Source organism: Oncorhynchus nerka, linkage group LG6, assembly GCF_034236695.1.
Source record: "Oncorhynchus nerka isolate Pitt River linkage group LG6, Oner_Uvic_2.0, whole genome shotgun sequence".
Classification (NCBI taxonomy): domain Eukaryota; kingdom Metazoa; phylum Chordata; class Actinopteri; order Salmoniformes; family Salmonidae; genus Oncorhynchus; species Oncorhynchus nerka.
This window is the reverse complement of record NC_088401.1, coordinates 2,215,090-2,236,516: the sequence shown is the minus strand read 5'-3', so window position 1 is coordinate 2,236,516 and position 21,427 is coordinate 2,215,090. Positions and strand designations below refer to the sequence as shown.

At 46.7% G+C, this 21,427-nt stretch overlaps 1 protein-coding gene across 3 annotated transcripts in view; it reads right to left on the bottom strand.

Moving 5' to 3' along the window:
- The window catches only part of LOC115128002 (SH2/SH3 adapter protein Nck1-like), a 109,285-nt gene that overhangs the window by 25,606 nt on the left and 62,252 nt on the right, over positions 1–21,427 (bottom strand). The window lies entirely within an intron of this gene.

Genomic DNA, 21,427 nt, shown 5'->3' with positions numbered 1-21,427 from the left:
GTCATTGTTGTGCCCTCTTCTCGACTATATGTTGGTGGTTGTGGACCATGATAGATCCTTAGCGATGTGGACAGCGAGGGACTTGAAGTTCTCGACCCACTCCACTACAGCCTTGTCGATGTGAATGGGTTGTGTTCGGCCCTGTAGTCCACAATCAGCTCCTTTGTCTTGCTAACATTGAGGGAGAGGTTGATGTCCTGGCACCACACGGTCAGGTCTCATACCTCTTCCCTATAGGCGGTCTCATCTTTGTCGGTGATCAGGCCTACCACTGTTGTGTCATCAGCAAACTTAATATTTTTGGGATAGGGGGCAGCATTTTCACTTTGGATGAACTGTGTGCCCAGAGTGAACCGCCTCCTACTCTGTCCCAGATGTTAATATGTGCATATTATTATTACTATTGGATAGAAAACACTCTGTTTCTAAAACTGTTTGAATGATGTCTGTGAGTATAACAGAAGTCATAGGGCAGGCAAACTTGTAAACAGGAAATGGACACTCTGGGGCTGGTTGATTTTCAACTCATCGCCTATTCACATCCAAATAAGATATGGATCTGTTTGCACTTCCTACGCCTTCCACTAGATGTCAACATTCAGTAGAACGTGGAATGAAGCCTCTAGTGTGATGTGGGACCGGATGGGAGGGGAATGAGTCACTGGTCTGGCAGAATGCCAGTTCCTGGTCTGTGAAGGAGTGAGGAGGTCTCCTCGGTAACAGGGTGAATCAGAGACCGTCTGGTCTGTGAAGGAGTGAGGAGGTCTCCTTGGTAACAGGGTGAATCAGAGACCGTCTGGTCTGTGAAGGAGTGAGGAGGTCTCCTCGGTAACAGGGTGAATCAGAGACCGTCTGGTCTGTGAAGGAGTGAGGAGGTCTCCTTGGTAACAGGGTGAATCAGAGACCGTCTGGTCTGTGAAGGAGTGAGGAGGTCTCCTTGGTAACAGGGTGAATCAGAGACCGTCTGGTCTGTGAAGGAGTGAGGAGGTCTCCTTGGTAACAGGGTGAATCAGAGACCGTCTGGTCTGTGAAGGAGTGAGGAGGTCTCCTTGGTAACAGGGTGAACCAGAGACCGTCTGGTCTGTGAAGGAGTGAGGAGGTCTCCTTGGTAACAGGGTGAATCAGAGACCGTCTGGTCTGTGAAGGAGTGAGGAGGTCTCCTTGGTAACAGGGTGAATCAGAGACCGTTTGGTCTGTGAAGGAGTGAGGAGGTCTCCTTGGTAACAGGGTGAACCAGAGACCGTCTGGTCTGTGAAGGAGTGAGGAGGTCTGTGGTTACGTCTCAAATAGCACCCTATTCTCTACATAGTGCACTACTGTTTACAAGGGCCCATAGGTAATAGGGTGCTATTTAGGCCACACTGAGCCGGCTAGTCTATATTACCCATTCAGGCTGTTGTTGAGCAACCCAGCCAGCTGACAGACAGACAGCCAGATCCAGCCAGACAGACAACAGACAGAGACAGCTGACAGACAGCCAGATCCAGCCAGACAGACAGCAAGCCAACAGACAGAGAGACAGCTGACAGACAGAGAGACAACCGACAGACAGAGACAGCTGACAGACAGACAGAGACAGCTGACAGACAGACAGCCAGCTGACAGACAGACAGCCAGCTGACAGACAGACAGCCAGCTGACAGACAGCCAGACCCAGCCAGACAGACAGCAAGCCAACAGACAGAGAGACAGCCGACAGACAGAGACAGCTGACAGACAGACAGCCAGATCCAGCCAGACAGACAGCAAGCCGACAGACAGAGAGACAGCCGACAGACAGAGACAGCTGACAGACAGACAGCCAGCTGACAGACAGCCAGATCCAGCCAGACAGACAGCAAGCCGACAGACAGAGAGACAACCGACAGACAGAGCCAGCTGACAGACAGCCAGTCCCATGGTAGTTTGATGAGCCAGCAGAACTAAGGCCAGGCAGGTAGACCCCATCATTAGACTCCACATGGAGAGAGCCACAACACAGTGAGACAGCTGACAGACAGACAGTCGGCAGACAGAGCCAGCTGACAGACAGCCAGTCCCATGGTAGTTTGATGAGCCAGCAGAACTAAGGCCAGGCAGGTAGACCCCATCATTAGACTCCACATGGAGAGAGCCACAACACACAACAGGTCAGTACAGGCCCTGAGAACAGACCCTGTTAACTCAAAACTAAAAGGTCAAAAGTAAAGTCATAAGGCCCATAAGGCCGTACTAGACAAAAAGCTACCTTCTATAAGGCCGTACTAGACTCCTAGACAAAAAGCTATCCTCTATAAGGCCGTACTAGACTCCTAGACAGAAATCTACCCTCTATAAGGCCGTACTAGACAAAAAGCTACCCTCTATAAGGCCGTACTAGACAAAAAGCTACCCCCTATAAGGCCGTACTAGACAAAAAGCTACCCTCTATAAGGCCGTACTAGACTCCTAGACAAAAAGCTACCCTCTATAAGGCCGTACTAGACAAAAAGCTACCCTCTATAAGGCCGTACTAGACTCCTAGACAAAAAGCTACCCTCTATAAGGCCGTACTAGACTCCTAGACAAAAAGCTACCCCCTATAAGGCCGTACTAGACTCCTAGACAAAAAGCTACCCCCTATAAGGCCGTACTAGACAAAAAGCTACCCTTATAAGGCCGTACTAGACTCCTAGACAAAAAGCTACCCTCTATAAGGCCGTACTAGACAAAAAGCTACCCTCTATAAGGCCGTACTAGACAGAAAGCTACCCTCTATAAGGCCGTACTAGACTCCTAGACAAAAAGCTACCCTCTATAAGGCCGTACTAGACTCCTAGACAAAAAGCTACCAGTCTTTAAACTGATAACCAGTCTTTAGGGAGACCACATGGAGAAGCTGATGGACAAAGCAAATACTAATTGACTGTATGTAAACTTCTGACTCACTGGGAATGTGATGAAAGAAATAAAAGCTGAAATAAATAATTCTCTCTTCTATTATTATGACATTTCACATTCTTAAAATAAAGTGGTGATCCAAACTGACCTAAAACAGGGAATATTTACTAGGATTAAATGTCAGGAATTGTGAAAAACTGAATTTAAATGTATTTGGCTAAGGTGTATGTAAACTTCAGACTTCAACTGTATAGAACTAGAGAGGAGACAGTAGAACTAGAGAAGAGACAGTAGAACTAGAGAGGAGACAGTAGAACTAGAGAGGAGACAGTAGTGTTATCACACTGGACATCATGGGAATTGATGTTTTTCCTCCACTATTCAAAACAACCACTTTGCATTAAAATAGCATGAGGCCCGAGACTGATCACTTTGTTTGCCTGGCTGGCATCCCCCACCACCCGCCCGCTACCCCCCGCTAATACCAGCTAGTTATGGTGGTCTATGGTAGTCGGTATCCTCTGGAGTGATAGGAGGATGACACTGGACTAAGAGGTGGTATTCTAGGGTATCTGGGGTGTCTGTCGTGATGTCAACGTGTCTGTCGTGATGTCAACGTGTCTGTCGTGATGTCAACGTGTCTGTCGTGATGTCAACGTGTCTGTCGTGATGTCAACGTGTCTGTCGTGATGTCAACGTGTCTGTCGTGATGTCAACGTGTCTGTCGTGATGTCAGGGCTGTGCTGTATTGTTCCAGTCCTAATAGTCATGTATAAGCCTGGTTGTGTATAACGCCTGTCCTAACGTGATCTAAAATGGTATACATTCATTCATCAAAGTACTCTACTCATCTCAGGAAGCAACAATAACACCACTGTATGGGACTGTGCGATAGATCAAGAAAAACTTGCACATTGTACTTGCCAGTAGCACTTAATTTAGCTAACGTATCGGCCTCACGTCCTTCGTCAGAGCTGAGCTCTCTAAACCACTCCAACACATACACCTTAAAACCTTCTACAGTCACTAGGGCTGACCCCATTTTGCAGAATGGTCAATAGGCTGTTGGTCGACCGAGATGTCTTTAGTCGAGCAGTAGTAGCAAAAAATAATATCTATATTTCCTGGTGTACAAGACACCGGTCTGATTGGCGCCTGTCTATTGTGAAGGCCGTGGGGATGGTCATCACTAAGACATGTCCTACTGTAATTAGTTGTACTATGTAAGAACAATGGTGCAGCACTAAAACATACAGTTGAAGCTATAGATCAGATCTACAGAATATAGATAGATAGAGTTGAAGACAGAAGTTTACATCCACTTAGGTTGGAGTCATTAAAACTAGTTTACATCCACTTAGGTTGGAGTCATTAAAACTAGTTTACATCCACTTAGGTTGGAGTCATTAAAACTAGTTTACATCCACTTAGGTTGGAGTCATTAAAACTCGTTTTTCAACCACTCCACAAATTTCTTGTTGACAAACTATAGTTTTGGCAAGTCGGTTAGGACATCTACTTTGTGCATGACAACAAGTCATTTTTCCAACAATTGTTTACAGATTATTTCACTGTATCACAATTCCAGTGGGTCAGAAGTTGACTGTGCCTTTAAACCGCTTGGAAAATTCCAGAAAATGATGTCATGGCTTCTGATAGGCTAATTGACATCATTTGAGTCAATTGGAGGTGTACCTGTGGATGTATTTCAAGGCCTACCTTCAAACTCAGTGCCTCTTTGCTTGACATCATGGGAAAATCAAAAGAAATCAGCCAAGACCTCAGAAAAAATAATTGTAGACCGACAAGTCTGGTTCATCCTTGGGAGCAATTTCCAAATGCCTGAAGGTACCACATTCAACTGTACAAACAACAGTACGAAGTATAAACACCATGGGACCACCCAACCGTCATAAAATGTCCTCTGGTCTGATGAACCAAAAATAGATGTTTGGCCATAATGACCAGCGTTATTGTCTGGAGGATAAAGGGGGAGGTTTGCAAGCCGGAGAACACCATCCCAACCGTGAAGCACGGGGGTGGCAGCATCATGTTGTGGGGGTGCTTTGCTGCAGGAGGGACTGGTGCACTTCACAAAATAGATGGCATCATGAGGGAGGGAAATAGGTGGATATACTGCCTTCCTGAAGACAAACAATGTATACGAAATGCTTCAGTCTGGTTTTAGACCCCATCATAGCACTGAGACGGCACTTGTGAAGGTGGTAAATTACATTTTAATGGCAACGGACCGAGGCTCTGCATCTGTCCTCGTGCTCCTAGACCTTAGTGCTGCTTTTGATACCATCGATCACCACATTCTTTTGGAGAGATTGGAAACCCAAATTGGTCTACACGGACATGTTCTGGCCTGGTTTAGATCTTATCTGTCGGAAAGATATCAGTTTGTCTCTGTGAATGGTTTGTCCTCTGACAAATCAACTGTAAATTTCGGTGTTCCTCAAGGTTCTGTTTTAGGACCACTATTGTTTTCACTATATATTTTACCTCTTGGGGATGTTATTCGAAAACATAATGTAAACTTTCACTGCTATGCGGATGACACACAGCTGTACATTTCAATGAAACATGGTGAAGCCCCAAAATTGCCCTCGCTAGAAGCATGTGTTTCAGACATAAGGAAGTGGATGGCTGCAAACTTTCTACTATTAAACTCGGACAAAACAGAGATGCTTGTTCTAGGTCCCAAGAAACAAAGAGATCTTCTGTTGAATCTGACAATTAATCTTAATGGTTGTACAGTCGTCTCAAATAAAACTGTGAAGGACCTCGGCGTTACTCTGGACCCTGATCTCTCTTTTGAAGAACATATCAAGACCATTTCGAGGACAGCTTTTTTCCATCTACGTAACATTGCAAAAATCAGAAACTTTCTGTCCAAAAATGATGCAGAAAAATTAATCCATGCTTTTGTCACTTCTAGGTTAGACTACTGCAATGCTCTATTTTCCGGCTACCCGGATAAAGCACTAAATAAACTTCAGTTAGTGCTAAATACGGCTGCTAGAATCCTGACTAGAACCAACAAATTTGATCATATTACTCCAGTGCTAGCCTCTCTACACTGGCTTCCTGTCAAAGCAAGGGCTGATTTCAAGGTTTTACTGCTAACCTACAAAGCATTACATGGGCTTGCTCCTACCTATCTCTCTGATTTGGTCCTGCCGTACATACCTACACGTACGCTACGGTCACAAGACGCAGGCCTCCTAATTGTCCCTAGAATTTCTAAGCAAACAGCTGGAGGCAGGGCTTTCTCCTATAGAGCTCCATTTTTATGGAACGGTCTGCCTACCCATGTCAGAGACGCAAACTCGGTCTCAACCTTTAAGTCTTTACTGAAGACTCATCTCTTCAGTGGGTCATATGATTGAGTGTAGTCTGGCCCAGGAGTGGGAAGGTGAACGGAAAGGCTCTGGAGCAACGAACCGCCCTTGCTGACTCTGCCTGGCCGATTCCCCTCTTTCCACTGGGATTCTCTGCCTCTACCCTGTTACGGGGGCTGAGTCACTGGCTTACTGGGGCTCTCTCATGCCGTCCCTGGGGGGGGGGTGCGTCACCTGGGTGGGGTGATTCACTGTTGTGGTCGGCCTGTCTGGGTTGGCGCCCCCCCCTTGGGTTGTGCCGTGGCGGAGATCTTTGTGGGCTATACTCGGCCTTGTCTCAGGATGGTAAGTTGGTGGTTGAAGATATCCCTCTAGTGGTGTGGGGGCTGTGCTTTGGCAAAGTGGGTGGGGTTATATCCTTCCTGTTTGGCCCTGTCCGGGGGTGTCCTCGGATGGGGCCACAGTGTCTCCTGACCCCTCCTGTCTCAGCCTCCAGTATTTATGCTGCATTAGTTTATGTGTCGGGGGGCTAGGGTCAGTTTGTTATATCTGGAGTACTTCTCCTGTCCTATTCGGTGTCCTGTGTGAATCTAAGTGTGCGTTCTCTAATTCTCTCCTTCTCTCTTTCTTTCTCTCTCTCGGAGGACCTGAGCCCTAGGACCATGCCCCAGGACTACCTGACATGATGACTCCTTGCTGTCCCCAGTCCACCTGGCCATGCTGCTGCTCCAGTTTCAACTGGCCTGGGCCCTAGGACCATGTCCCAGGACTACCTGACATGATGACTCCTTGCTGTCCCCAGTCCACCTGGCCATGCTGCTGTTCCAGTTTCAACTTCCACCTGACTGTGCTGCTGCTCCTGGCTGCTGTGCTGCTGCTCCAGTTTCAACTGTTCTGCCTTACTATTATTCAACCATGCTGGTCATTTATGAACATTTGAACATCTTGAACATTTGAACATCTTGGCCACGTTCTGTTATAATCTCCACCCGGCACAGCCAGAAGAGGACTGGCCACCCCACATATGCTCTCTCTAATTCTCTCTTTCTTTCTCTCTCTCGGAGGACCTGAGCCCTAGGACCGTGCCCCAGGACTACCTGACATGATGACTCCTTGCTGTCCCCAGTCCACCTGACTGTGCTGCTGCTCCAGTTTCAACTGTTCTGCCTTATTATTATTCGACCATGCTGGTCATTTATGAACATTTGAACATCTTGGTCATGTTCTGTTATAATCTCTACCCGGCACAGCCAGAAGAGGACTGGCCACCCCACATAGCCTGGTTCCTCTCTAGGTTTCTTCCTAGGTTTTGGCCTTTCTAGGGAGTTTTTCCTAGCCACCGTGCTTTTACACCTGCATTGTTTGCTGTTTGGGGTTTTAGGCTGGGTTTCTGTACAGCACTTTGAGATATCAGCTGATGTATGAAGGGCTATATAAATAAATTTGATTTGATTTGATTTGATATATTGAAGCAAGACATCAGTCAGGAAGTTAAACCTTGGTCGCAAATGGGTCTTCCAAATGGACAATGACTCCAAGCATACTTCCAAAGTTGTGGCTAAATGGCTTAAGGACAACAAAGTCAAGGTATTGGAATGGCCATCACAAAGCCCTGACCTCAATAACATAGAACATTTGTGGGCAGAACTGAAAAAGCGTTTGCGAGCCAGGAGGCCTACAAAACCTGACTCAGTTACACCAGCTCTGTCAGGAGGAATGGGCCAAAATTCACCCAACTTATTGTGGGAGGCTTGTGGAAGGCTACGTGAAACGTTTGACCCAAGTTAAACAATTTAAAGGCAATGCTACCAAATACTAATTGAGTGTATGTAAACTTCTGACCGACTTGGAATGTGATGAAAGAAATAAAAGCAGAAATAAATCACTACTATTATTCTGACATTTCACATTCTTAAAATAAAGTGGTGATCCTAACTGACCTAAAACAGGGAATATTTACTAGGATTAAATGTCAGGAATTGTGAAAAACAAAGTTTAAATGTATTTGGCTAAGGTGTATGTAAACTTCAGACTTCAACTGTAATAATATATAAAATGTGTTTTCTCCGACGTTGGATATCCCTGTCCACAGTTCTGAAACATCAGTGCGCTGTTGAATTGGCGTCTTTTCCTAGACCGTGTTGCTATGTGCATAATAGCATAAGTAACCAGCATATTGGTGTTGAGAACAATGTGGCCGAGGCAGCAGCAGAGGGAGGAGATGAGGAAACAGCCTTATTGTCTAAGAAAAGTGAGGAGAGAGGAAACACTGAGCGGTGGTCATTGAGGAAGGAAGCCAATGCCTCTTCCTCCTGTCGCCCAACCTTCTCGTGTCCCTCCGCCTGTCCCCACTCCTCCTCCTCCGCCTGTCCCCCCTCCTCCTCTTGTCCCTCCTCTTCCCCTTCCTCTAATGGTCAATAAGTGCTAGAAATACATTTGACAGAGATTACAGCTGTGAGTCTTTTTGGGAACATCTCCAAGAGATTTCCACACGTGGATTGTGAAACATTTGCTCATTATTCTTGCTCTGTCTGGTTTGTTGTTTATATTTTCTAGAAAGCCATTTGCAATAGATTTAACCAGATTTCAGTTAATACTGTAACTCTGCCACTCAGGAACATTCACGGTTTTCTTGGTAAGATACTCCAGTATATATTTGGCCTTGTGTTGTAGGTCAATGTTCTGCTGAAAAGTGAATTTGTCTCCCAGTGTCTGTTGGAAAGCAGACAACCAGGTTTTCCTCTCAGATATTGCCTGTGCTTAGCTCTACTTGTTTCCTTTTATCCTGAAAAACTCACCATGCCTTGCTGAAGACAAGTATACCTATGACATGATACAGCCACCACAATGCTTGAAAATATGGAAAGCCGTACTCAGTGATGTGTTAGATTTGCACCACTCTAATTTAGGTTAGTATTACGGAGTAGCTACAGCGTTGTTGATACATTCTCGGTTCTCTCCTATCACAGCCATTAAAACGGTATTAAAATCACCATTAGTTTCATGGTGAAATCCCTGAGCAGTTTCCTTCCTCTCTGGCAACTGAGTTAGGAAGGATTCCTGTATCTTCTTAGTTTCTGGGTGTATTGACACACCATCCAAAGCCTAATTAAAAACGTCACCATCCTCAAAAAGGTATATTCAGTGTCAGCTTTTTAAAAATACATATTTTACCCATCTACCAATCGATACCCAGAAATATGACTTTCCTCAATTGGATCCTTTGTTTGTACCTCAGAAAACATTTCCACTTATCCCAGACTGCTCCTCGGCTGCGACTCAGGAGGCATGACATCCACCGCGTCCAAGTATATTACTTGCTTCTGTTCAGTCCATGGACAATAAAGTCGACGAGATCAGGGCGAGGAAAAATACAAAACTATATATGAATACAACTAAATAAAAAATGATACTTAATATCCCAACAGTTAAGCCTTCAACAGCATAGTATTCTCCAAGCTCATCATTAAGCTTGGGGCCCTGGGTCTGAACCCCTCCCTATGCAACTGGGTCCTGGACTTCCTGACGGGCTGCCCCCAGGTGGTGAGGGTAGGTAACACCACCTCTACTTCACTGATCCTGAACACCGGGGCCCCACAAGGGTGCTCAGCCCCCTCCTGGACTCCCTATTCACCCATGACTGCGTGGCCACGAACGTCTCCAACTCAATCATCAAGTTTACAGACGACAACAGTGGTAGGCCTGCTTCAAGTTCCTCATCGTACACGTCACTGACAATCTAAAATGGTCCACCCACACAGAAAGTGTGGGGAACGCGCATCAGTGCCTTTTCAACCTCAGGAGGCTTTAGAAATTCGGCTTGGCCCCTAAGTTCCTCAAACTTTTACAGACGCACCATTGAGAGCTTCCTGTTGGGCTGTATCACCGCCTGGTAGGGCAACTGCACCGTCCACAACCACAGGACTCTCCAGAGGGTAGTGAGGTCTGCACAACACATCACCGGGGCCAAACTACCTGCCCTCCAGGACACCTACAGCACCCGATGTCACAGGAAGAAGATCATCAAGGACCTCAGACACCCAAGCCGTGTCCTGTTCACCCCACTACCATTCAGAAGGCCAAGTCAGTACAGGTGCATCAAAGGTGGGACAGAGAGACTAAAAAACACATTCTGTCTCAAGGTAATCCGACATTAAATAGTCCCACTAGCCAGCCTCCACCCAGTACTCTACCCTGAAACTTAGTTACTGTTACTACCCGGTAGTCTACCCTGAACCTTAGTTACTGTTACTACCCTGCTACCCGGTAGTCTACCCCGAACCTTAGTCACTGTTACTACCCTGCTACCCGGTAGTCTACCCTGAACCTTAGTTACTGTTACTACCCGGTAGTCTACCCTGAACCTTAGTTACTGTTACTACCCTGCTACCCGGTAGTCTACCCTGAACCTTAGTTACTGTTACTACCCTGCTACCCGGTAGTCTACCCTGAACCTTAGTTACTGTTACTACCCGGTAGTCTACCCTGAACCTTAGTTACTGTTACTACCCGGTAGTCTACCCTGAACCTTAGTTACTGTTACTACCCGGTAGTCTACCCGGTAGTCTACCCTGAACCTTAGTTACTGTTACTACCCTGCTACCCGGTAGTCTACCCTAAACCTTAGTTACTGTTACTACCCTGCTACCCGGTAGTCTACCCTGAACCTTAGTTACTGTTACTACCCTGCTACCCGGTAGTCTACCCTGAACCTTAGTTACTGTTACTACCCGGTAGTCTACCCTGAACCGTAGTTACTGTTACTACCCGGTAGTCTACCCTGAACCTTAGTTACTGTTACTACCCGGTAGTCTACCCTGAACCTTAGTTACTGTTACTACCCGGTAGTCTACCCTGAACCTTAGTTACTGTTACTACCCTGCTACCCGGTACTCTACCCTGAACCTTAGTTACTGTTGACCTATGTACATAGACATCGAACACTGGTCACTTTAATCATGTTTACATACATAGTTTTACCCACTTCATACGTATATAGTGTATTCTAGTCAAGGCTATCCTATTCAACTATTGCTGTACATACAGTGCATTCGTAAAATATTTATACCTCTTGACTTTTTCCACATTTTGTTATGTTAGAGCCGTATTATAAAATGGATTACATTTAAAAAAAAAAAAAAATAAAAAAAATCCTCAATCTACACACAATACCCCATAAAGAGAAAACAGGTTCAGAATTATTATTTACAAACTTATAAAAATATCTTTGTTTACATAAGTATTCAGACCCTTCGCTATGAGACTTGAAATTGAGCTCAGGTGCATCCTGTTTCCATTGATCATCCTTGAGATGTTTCTACAACTTGATTGGAATCCACCTGTGGAAAATTCAATTGATTGGACATGATTTGGAAAGGTACACACCTGTCTATATAAAAGGTCCCACAGTTCCCATTGCATGTCAGAGCAAAAACCAAACCGTGAGGTCGAAGGAATTGTTCGTAGAGCTCTGAGACAGGATTGTGTCGAGGCACAGATCTGGGGAACGGCACCAAAACATTTCTGCAGCATTGAAGGTCCCCCAAGAACACAGTGGCCTCCATCATTCTGCAGCATTGAAGGTCCCCCAAGAACACAGTGGCCTCCATCATGTTTAAAATGAAAATGTTTGGAACCACCAGGACTCCTCCTATAGCTGGCCGCCAAACTGACCAATCGAGGGAGAAGGGCCTTGGTCAGGGAGGTGACCAAGAACCCGATGGTCAGTCTGACAGAGCTCTAGAGTTCCTCTGTGGAGATGGGAGAACCTTCCAGAAGGACAACCATCCCTGCAGCACTCCACCAATCAGGCCTTTATGGTAGAGTGACCAGACGGAAGCCACTCCTCAGTAAAAGGCACATGACAGCCTTCTTGGAGTTTGCCAAAAGGCATCTAAAGGACTCTCAGACCATGACAAACAAGAAATTAGCAAACATTTCTAAAAACCTTTTTTTCGCTTTGTCATTGGGGTATTGTGAGTAGATTGACGAGGAAACAAATTAATGTTTTTACATTGTTTTTACACCTGCATTGTTTGCTGTTTGGGGTTTTAGGCTGGGTTTCTGTACAGCACTTTGAGATATCAGCTGATGTACGAAGGGCTATATAAATAAATTTGATTTGATTTGATTTGAATGTAATCCATTTTTGAATATATCAACTTGTCTATGGGTTAGCCCAGAGAGACTTCTCCTAGGGTTATATCAACTTGTCTAAGGGTTATCCTATAGGAGACTTCTCCTAGGGTTATATCAACTTGTCTAAGGGTTATCCCAGAGAGACTTCTCCTAGGGTTATATCAACTTGTCTAAGGGTTATCCCAGAGAGACTTCTCCTAGGGTTATATCAACTTGTCTAAGGGTTATCCTATAGGAGACTTCTCCTAGGGTTATATCAACTTGTCTAAGGGTGATCCCAGAGAGAGACTTCTCCTAGGGTTATATCAACTTGTCTAAGGGTGATCCCAGAGAGAGACTTCTCCTAGGGTTATATCAACTTGTCTAAGGGTTATCCTATAGGAGACTTCTCCTAGGGTTATATCAACTTGTCTAAGGGTGATCCCAGAGAGAGACTTCTCCTAGGGTTATATCAACTTGTCTAAGGGTGATCCCAGAGAGAGACTTCTCCTAGGGTTATATCAACTTGTCTAAGGGTTATCCCAGAGAGACTTCTCCTAGGGTTATATCAACTTGTCTAAGGGTTATCCTATAGGAGACTTCTCCTAGGGTTATATCAACTTGTCTAAGGGTGATCCCAGAGAGAGACTTCTCCTAGGGTTATATCAACTTGTCTAAGGGTGATCCCAGAGAGAGACTTCTCCTAGGGTTATATCAACTTGTCTAAGGGTGATCCCAGAGAGAGACTTCTCCTAGGGTTATATCAACTTGTCTAAGGGTTATCCTATAGAGAGACTTCTCCTAGGGTTATCCCAGAGAGACTTCTCCTAGGGTTATATCAACTTGTCTAAGGGTTATCCCAGAGAGACTTCTCCTAGGGTTATATCAACTTGTCTAAGGGTTATCCTATAGGAGACTTCTCCTAGGGTTATATCAACTTGTCTAAGGGTGATCCCAGAGAGACTTCTCCTAGGGTTATATCAACTTGTCTAAGGGTGATCCCAGAGAGACTTCTCCTAGGGTTATATCAACTTGTCTATGGGTTAGCCCAGAGAGACTTCTCCTAGGGTTATAGACTAATGCAGTAGTTGTGATCTATCCAGCAGACCATTTTTATATATATTTTTTATTTAACTAGGAAAGTCAGTTAAGAACAAATTCTTATTTACAATGATGGCCTACCAGGGAACAGTGTGTTAACTGCCTTGTTCAGGGGCAGAACGACAGATTTGTACCTTGTCAGCTCAGGGATTCAATCCAGCAACCTTTCGGGAACTGTCCCAACACTCTAACCACTAGGCTACCTGCTGGTTACTGGCCCAACGCCTCTAACCACTAGGCTACCTGCTGGTTACTGGCCCAACGCCCTAACTACTAGGATACCTGCTGGTTACTGGCCCAACGCCTCTAACCACTAGGCTACCTGCTGGTTACTGGCCCAACGCCTCTAACCACTAGGCTACCTGCTGGTTACTGTCCCAACGCCCTAACTACTAGGATACCTGCTGGTTACTGTCCCAACGCCTCTAACCACTGGGCTACCTGCTGGTTACTGGCCCAACGCCTCTAACCACTAGGCTACCTGCTGGTTACTGGCCCAACGCCTCTAACCACTAGGCTACCTGCTGGTTACTGGCCCAACGCCTCTAACCACTAGGCTACCTGCTGGTTACTGTCCCAACGCCCTAACTACTAGGATACCTGCTGGTTACTGTCCCAACGCCTCTAACCACTAGGCTACATGCAGGTTACTGGCCAAACGCCTCTAACCACTAGGCTACCTGCTCTAACCACTAGGCTACCTGTCTCTAACCACTAGGCTACCTGCTGGTTACTGGCCCAACGCTCTAACCACTAGGCTACCTGCTGGTTACTGGCCCAACGCCTCTAACCACTAGGCTACCTGCTGGTTACTGGCCCAACGCCTCTAACCACTAGGCCACCTGCTGGTTACTGGCCCAACGCCTCTAACCACTAGGCCACCTGCTGGTTACTGGCCCAACGCCTCTAACCACTGGGCTACCTGCTGGTTACTGGCCCAACGCCCTAACCACTAGGCTACCTGCCGCCCCAAATGGTGGTGTGGATATTTCCTCTGTCTGTCTATCAGGTTTACGGAGCTAGCTGTTCTTCAACAGACCCAGCCATCTGCCTCCCCCTCACTTCCTGTTGCTGCTCCTCGGGAGAAATGTGTCTCAAATTAGAGCTTCCGCTCCCTCGCTGAGGAGGCCAAGGCAGGAAACAGAAAGGGAGGGAGGGAATGAGGGGAGGGAATGAGGGGAGGGAATGAGGGGAGGGAATGAGGGGAGGGAATGAGGGGAGGGAATGAGGGGAGGGAATGAGGGGAGGGAGGGAGGGAATGAGGGGAGGGAGGGAGGGAATGAGGGGAGGGAATGAGGGAGGGTTATTTGGTATTTTACTAGGATCCCATTAGCTGTTGCAAAAAGCAGAAGCTACTCTTCCTGGGGTCCACACAGAACAGCTCAAGGACAGAACTAAACAAAAACAATTAAAGGCACATATCCTACACATCATTACATACACACTATCTGGGTCAAATAGCCTACACATCAATACATACACATACACACACTATCTGGGTCAAATAGCCTACATACACACACACTATCTGGGTCAAATAGCCTACACATCAATACATACACACACACTATCTGGGTCAAATAGCCTACACATCAATACACACACACACACTATCTGGGTCAAATAGTCTACACATCAATACACACACACACACTATCTGGGTCAAATAGTCTACACATCACTACACACACACACTATCTGGGTCAAATAGCCTACACATCAATACATACACACACACTATCTGGGTCAAATAGTCTACACATCACTACACACACACACACTATCTGGGTCAAATAGCCTACACATCAATACATACACACACTATCTGGGTCAAATAGTCTACACATCAATACATACACACACACACTATCTGGGTCAAATAGCCTACGCATCAATACACACACTATCTGGGTCAAATAGCCTACACATCAATACATACACACACACTATCTGGGTCAAATAGCCTACACATCAATACATACACACACACACTATCTGGGTCAAATAGCCTACACATCAATACATACACACACACACTATCTGGGTCAAATAGCCTACACATCAATACATACACACACACACTATCTGGGTCAAATAGCCTACACATCAATACACACACACACACTATCTGGGTCAAATAGCCTACACATCAATACATACACACACACACTATCTGGGTCAAATAGCCTACACATCAATACATACACACACACTATCTGGGTCAAATAGCCTACACATCACTACATACACACACACTATCTGGGTCAAATAGCCTACACATCACTACATACACACACACTATCTGGGTCAAATAGCCTACACATCACTACATACACACACACTATCTGGGTCAAATAGCCTACACATCAATACATACACACACTATCTGGGTCAAATAGCCTACACATCTATACATACACACACACACTATCTGGGTCAAATAGCCTACACATCAATACATACACACACACTATCTGGGTCAAATAGCCTACACATCACTACATACACACACACTATCTGGGTCAAATAGCCTACACATCACTACATACACACACACTATCTGGGTCAAATAGCCTACACATCAATACATACACACACTATCTGGGTCAAATAGCCTACACATCAATACATACACACACACTATCTGGGTCAAATAGCCTACACATCAATACATACACACACACTATCTGGGTCAAATAGCCTACACATCACTACATACACTATCTGGGTCAAATAGCCTACACATCAATACATACACTATCTGGGTCAAATAGCCTACACATCAATACATACACACACACACACACACACTATCTGGGTCAAATAGCCTACACATCACTACATACACATACTATCTGGGTCAAATAGCCTACACATCAATACATACACACACACTATCTGGGTCAAATAGCCTACACATCAATACATACACACACACTATCTGGGTCAAATAGCCTACACATCACTACATACACACACTATCTGGGTCAAATAGCCTACACATCAATACATACACACACTATCTGGGTCAAATAGCCTACATACCCACACACACTATCTGGGTAAAATAGCCTACACATCAATACATACACACTATCTGGGTCAAATAGCCTACATATCACTACATACACACACACTATCTGGGTCAAATAGCCTACATACACACACACTATCTGGGTCAAATAGCCTACACATCAATACATACACACACTATCTGGGTCAAATAGCCTACACATCAATACATACACACACACTATCTGGGTCAAATAGCCTACACATCACTACATACACACACACTATCTGGGTCAAATAGAGGAGAGTCATTGTGCTGTGAGATGCTGTTTATTTGAGCGATATGTGATGGAAGGAAGTTCCATGCAATAAGGGCTCTATATAATACTGTACTCTTTCTGGAATTTGTTCTGGGTTTGGGGACTGTGAAAAGACCCCTGGGGGCATGTCTGTTGGGGTAAGTGTGTGTGTCAGAGCTGTCTGGTGGGGTAAGTGTGTGTGTCAGAGCTGTCTGGTGGGGTAAGTGTGTGTGTCAGAGCTGTCTGGTGGGGTAAGTGTGTGTGTCAGAGCTGTCTGGTGGGGTAAGTGTGTGTGTCAGACCTGTCTGGTGGGGTAAGTGTGTGTGTCAGAGCTGTCTGCTGGGGTAAGTGTGTGTGTCAGAGCTGTCTGCTGGGGTAAGTGTGTGTGTCAGAGATGTCTGGTGGGGTAAGTGTGTGTGTCAGAGCTGTCTGGTGGGGTAAGTGTGTGTGTCAGAGATGTCTGGTGGGGTAAGTGTGTGTGTCAGAGATGTCTGGTGGGGTAAGTGTGTGTGTCAGAGATATCTGGTGGGGTAAGTGTGTGTGTCAGAGATGTCTGGTGGGGTAAGTGTGTGTGTCAGAGATGTCTGGTGGGGTAAGTGTGTGTGTCAGAGATGTGTGTAAATTGACTATGTGAACAATGTTTCTTATAAAAAGAATAAGTGATTACAGTCAGTCTCTCCTCAGCTCTGAGCCAAGAGAGACTGGCAGCAGTGTTAATATCAGCCCTCTGATTACAGTCAGTCTCTCCTCAACTCTGAGCCAAGAGAGACTGGCAGCAGTGTTAATATCAGCCCTCTGATTACAGTCAGTCTCTCCTCAGCTCTGAGCCAAGAGAGACTGGCAGCAGTGTTAATATCAGCCCTCTGATTACAGTCAGTCTCTCCTCAGCTCTGAGCCAAGAGAGACTGGCAGCAGTGTTAATATCAGCCCTCTGATTACAGTCAGTCTCTCCTCAGCTCTGAGCCAAGAGAGACTGGCAGCAGTGTTAATATCAGCCCTCTGATTACAGTCAGTCTCTCCTCAGCTCTGAGCCAAGAGAGACTGGCAGCAGTGTTAATATCAGCCCTCTGATTACAGTCAGTCTCTCCTCAACTCTGAGCCAAGAGAGACTGGCAGCCCTCTGATTACAGTCAGTCTCTCCTCAGCTCTGAGCCAAGAGAGACTGGCAGCATAGTATTTATATCAGCCCTCTGATTACAGTCAGTCTCTCCTCAACTCTGAGCCAAGAGAGACTGGCAGCAGTGTTAATATCAGCCCTCTGATTACAGTCAGTCTCTCCTCAGCTCTGAGCCAAGAGAGACTGGCAGCAGTGTTAATATCAGCCCTCTGATTACAGTCAGTCTCTCCTCAGCTCTGAGCCAAGAGAGACTGGCAGCCCTCTGATTACAGTCAGTCTCTCCTCAACTCTGAGCCAAGAGAGACTGGGCAGCCCTCTGATTACAGTCAGTCTCTCCTCAACTCTGAGCCAAGAGAGACTGGGCAGCCCTCTGATTACAGTCAGTCTCTCCTCAACTCTGAGCCAAGAGAGACTGGGCAGCCCTCTGATTACAGTCAGTCTCTCCTCAACTCTGAGCCAAGAGAGACTGGGCAGCCCTCTGATTACAGTCAGTCTCTCCTCAACTCTGAGCCAAGAGAGACTGGGCAGCCCTCTGATTACAGTCAGTCTCTCCTCAACTCTGAGCCAAGAGAGACTGGGCAGCCCTCTGATTACAGTCAGTCTCTCCTCAACTCTGAGCCAAGAGAGACTGGCAGCCCTCTGATTACAGTCAGTCTCTCCTCAGCTCTTTGCCAAGAGAGACTGGCAGCCCTCTGATTACAGTCAGTCTCTCCTCAGCTCTTTGCCAAGAGAGACTGGCAGCCCTCTGATTACAGTCAGTCTCTCCTCAGCTCTTTGCCAAGAGAGACTGGCAGCCCTCTGATTACAGTCAGTCTCTCCTCAACTCTGAGCCAAGAGAGACTGGCAGCCCTCTGATTACAGTCAGTCTCTCCTCAGCTCTTTGCCAAGAGAGACTGGCAGCCCTCTGATTACAGTCAGTCTCTCCTCAACTCTGAGCCAAGAGAGACTGGGCAGCCCTCTGATTACAGTCAGTCTCTCCTCAACTCTGAGCCAAGAGAGACTGGCAGCCCTCTGATTACAGTCAGTCTCTCCTCAACTCTGAGCCAAGAGAGACTGGGCAGCACTCTGATTACAGTCAGTCTCTCCTCAACTCTGAGCCAAGAGAGACTGGCAGCAGTGTTAATATCAGCCCTCTGATTACAGTCAGTCTCTCCTCAACTCTGAGCCAAGAGAGACTGTGCCCTCTGATTACAGTCAGTCTCTCCTCAACTCTGAGCCAAGAGAGACTGGCAGCAGTGTTAATATCAGCCCTCTGATTACAGTCAGTCTCTCCTCAACTCTGAGCCAAGAGAGACTGGGCAGCCCTCTGATTACAGTCAGTCTCTCCTCAACTCTGAGCCAAGAGAGACTGGCAGCAGTGTTAATATCAGCCCTCTGATTACAGTCAGTCTCTCCTCAACTCTGAGCCAAGAGAGACTGGCAGCAGTGTTAATATCAGCCCTCTGATTACAGTCAGTCTCTCCTCAGCTCTGAGCCAAGAGAGACTGGGCAGCCCTCTGATTACAGTCAGTCTCTCCTCAACTCTGAGCCAAGAGAGACTGGGCAGCCCTCTGATTACAGTCAGTCTCTCCTCAACTCTGAGCCAAGAGAGACTGGGCAGCCCTCTGATTACAGTCAGTCTCTCCTCAACTCTGAGCCAAGAGAGACTGGCAGCCCTCTGATTACAGTCAGTCTCTCCTCAACTCTGAGCCAAGAGAGACTGGGCAGCCCTCTGATTACAGTCAGTCTCTCCTCAACTCTGAGCCAAGAGAGACTGGCAGCAGTGTTAATATCAGCCCTCTGATTACAGTCAGTCTCTCCTCAACTCTGAGCCAAGAGAGACTGGCAGCAGTGTTAATATCAGCCCTCTGATTACAGTCAGTCTCTCCTCAACTCTGAGCCAAGAGAGACTGGCAGCAGTGTTAATATCAGCCCTCTGATTACAGTCAGTCTCTCCTCAACTCTGAGCCAAGAGAGACTGGCAGCAGTGTTAATATCAGCCCTCTGATTACAGTCAGTCTCTCCTCAACTCTGAGCCAAGAGAGACTGGGCAGCCCTCTGATTACAGTCAGTCTCTCCTCAGCTCTGAGCCAAGAGAGACTGGGCAGCCCTCTGATTACAGTCAGTCTCTCCTCAGCTCTGAGCCAAGAGAGACTGGGCAGCCCTCTGATTACAGTCAGTCTCTCCTCAACTCTGAGCCAAGAGAGACTGGGCAGCCCTCTGATTACAGTCAGTCTCTCCTCAACTCTGAGCCAAGAGAGACTGGGCAGCCCTCTGATTACAGTCAGTCTCTCCTCAACTCTGAGCCAAGAGAGACTGGCAGCCCTCTGATTACAGTCAGTCTCTCCTCAACTCTGAGCCAAGAGAGACTGGCAGCAGTGTTAATATCAGCCCTCTGATTACAGTCAGTCTCTCCTCAACTCTGAGCCAAGAGAGACTGGCAGCAGTGTTAATATCAGCCCTCTGATTACAGTCAGTCTCTCCTCAACTCTGAGCCAAGAGAGACTGGCAGCAGTGTTAATATCAGCCCTCTGATTACAGTCAGTCTCTCCTCAACTCTGAGCCAAGAGAGACTGGGCAGCCCTCTGATTACAGTCAGTCTCTCCTCAACTCTCAGCCAAGAGAGACTGGGCAGCCCCCTGATTACAGTCAGTCTCTCCTCAACTCTGAGCCAAGAGAGACTGGCAGCAGTGTTAATATCAGCCCTCTGATTACAGTCAGTCTCTCCTCAACTCTGAGCCAAGAGAGACTGGCAGCAGTGTTAATATCAGCCCTCTGATTACAGTCAGTCTCTCCTCAACTCTGAGCCAAGAGAGACTGGCAGCAGTGTTAATATCAGCCCTCTGATTACAGTCAGTCTCTCCTCAACTCTGAGCCAAGAGAGACTGGGCAGCCCTCTGATTACAGTCAGTCTCTCCTCAACTCTGAGCCAAGAGAGACTGGCAGCAGTGTTAATATCAGCCCTCTGATTACAGTCAGTCTCTCCTCAACTCTGAGCCAAGATAAGATAAAACTAGAGCCTGTTAAGGAGCCCTCTGAATTACAGACCCACCTGCTCTCCCCATCAACTACATCACCCTGTCCAAGACCCACCAGTGTTAATATCAGCCCCTGATTACAGTCAGTCTCATCACTCAACTCTGAGCCAAGACCCACTGGCAGCAGTGTTACACCAGCCCATCAACTGAGCCAAGAGACCCTGTCCAGCCCTCTGATTACAGTCCATCAACTACATCACTCAGCTCTGAGCCAAGACCCACCTGTTAGCCCTCTGATCAACAGTCAGTCTCTCAGCTCTGAGCCAGACCTGGGCAGCCTCTGATTACAGTCCCATCAACTCCATCACCCTGAGCCAAGACCTGGGCACCCCCTGATTACAGTCCCCCATCAACTCTGAGCCAAGAGAGACTGGGCAGCCCACTGTTACAGTCAGTCCCCTCAACTACCAAGAGAGACTGGCAGACCCACCTGATTACACCCATCTCTCCATCAACTCTGAGCCAAGAGAGACCAGCTGTTACACAGCCCCTGATTACAGTCAGTCTCTCATCAACTCTGAGCCAAGACCCAGCTGCTCACACCAGCCCTCTGATTAC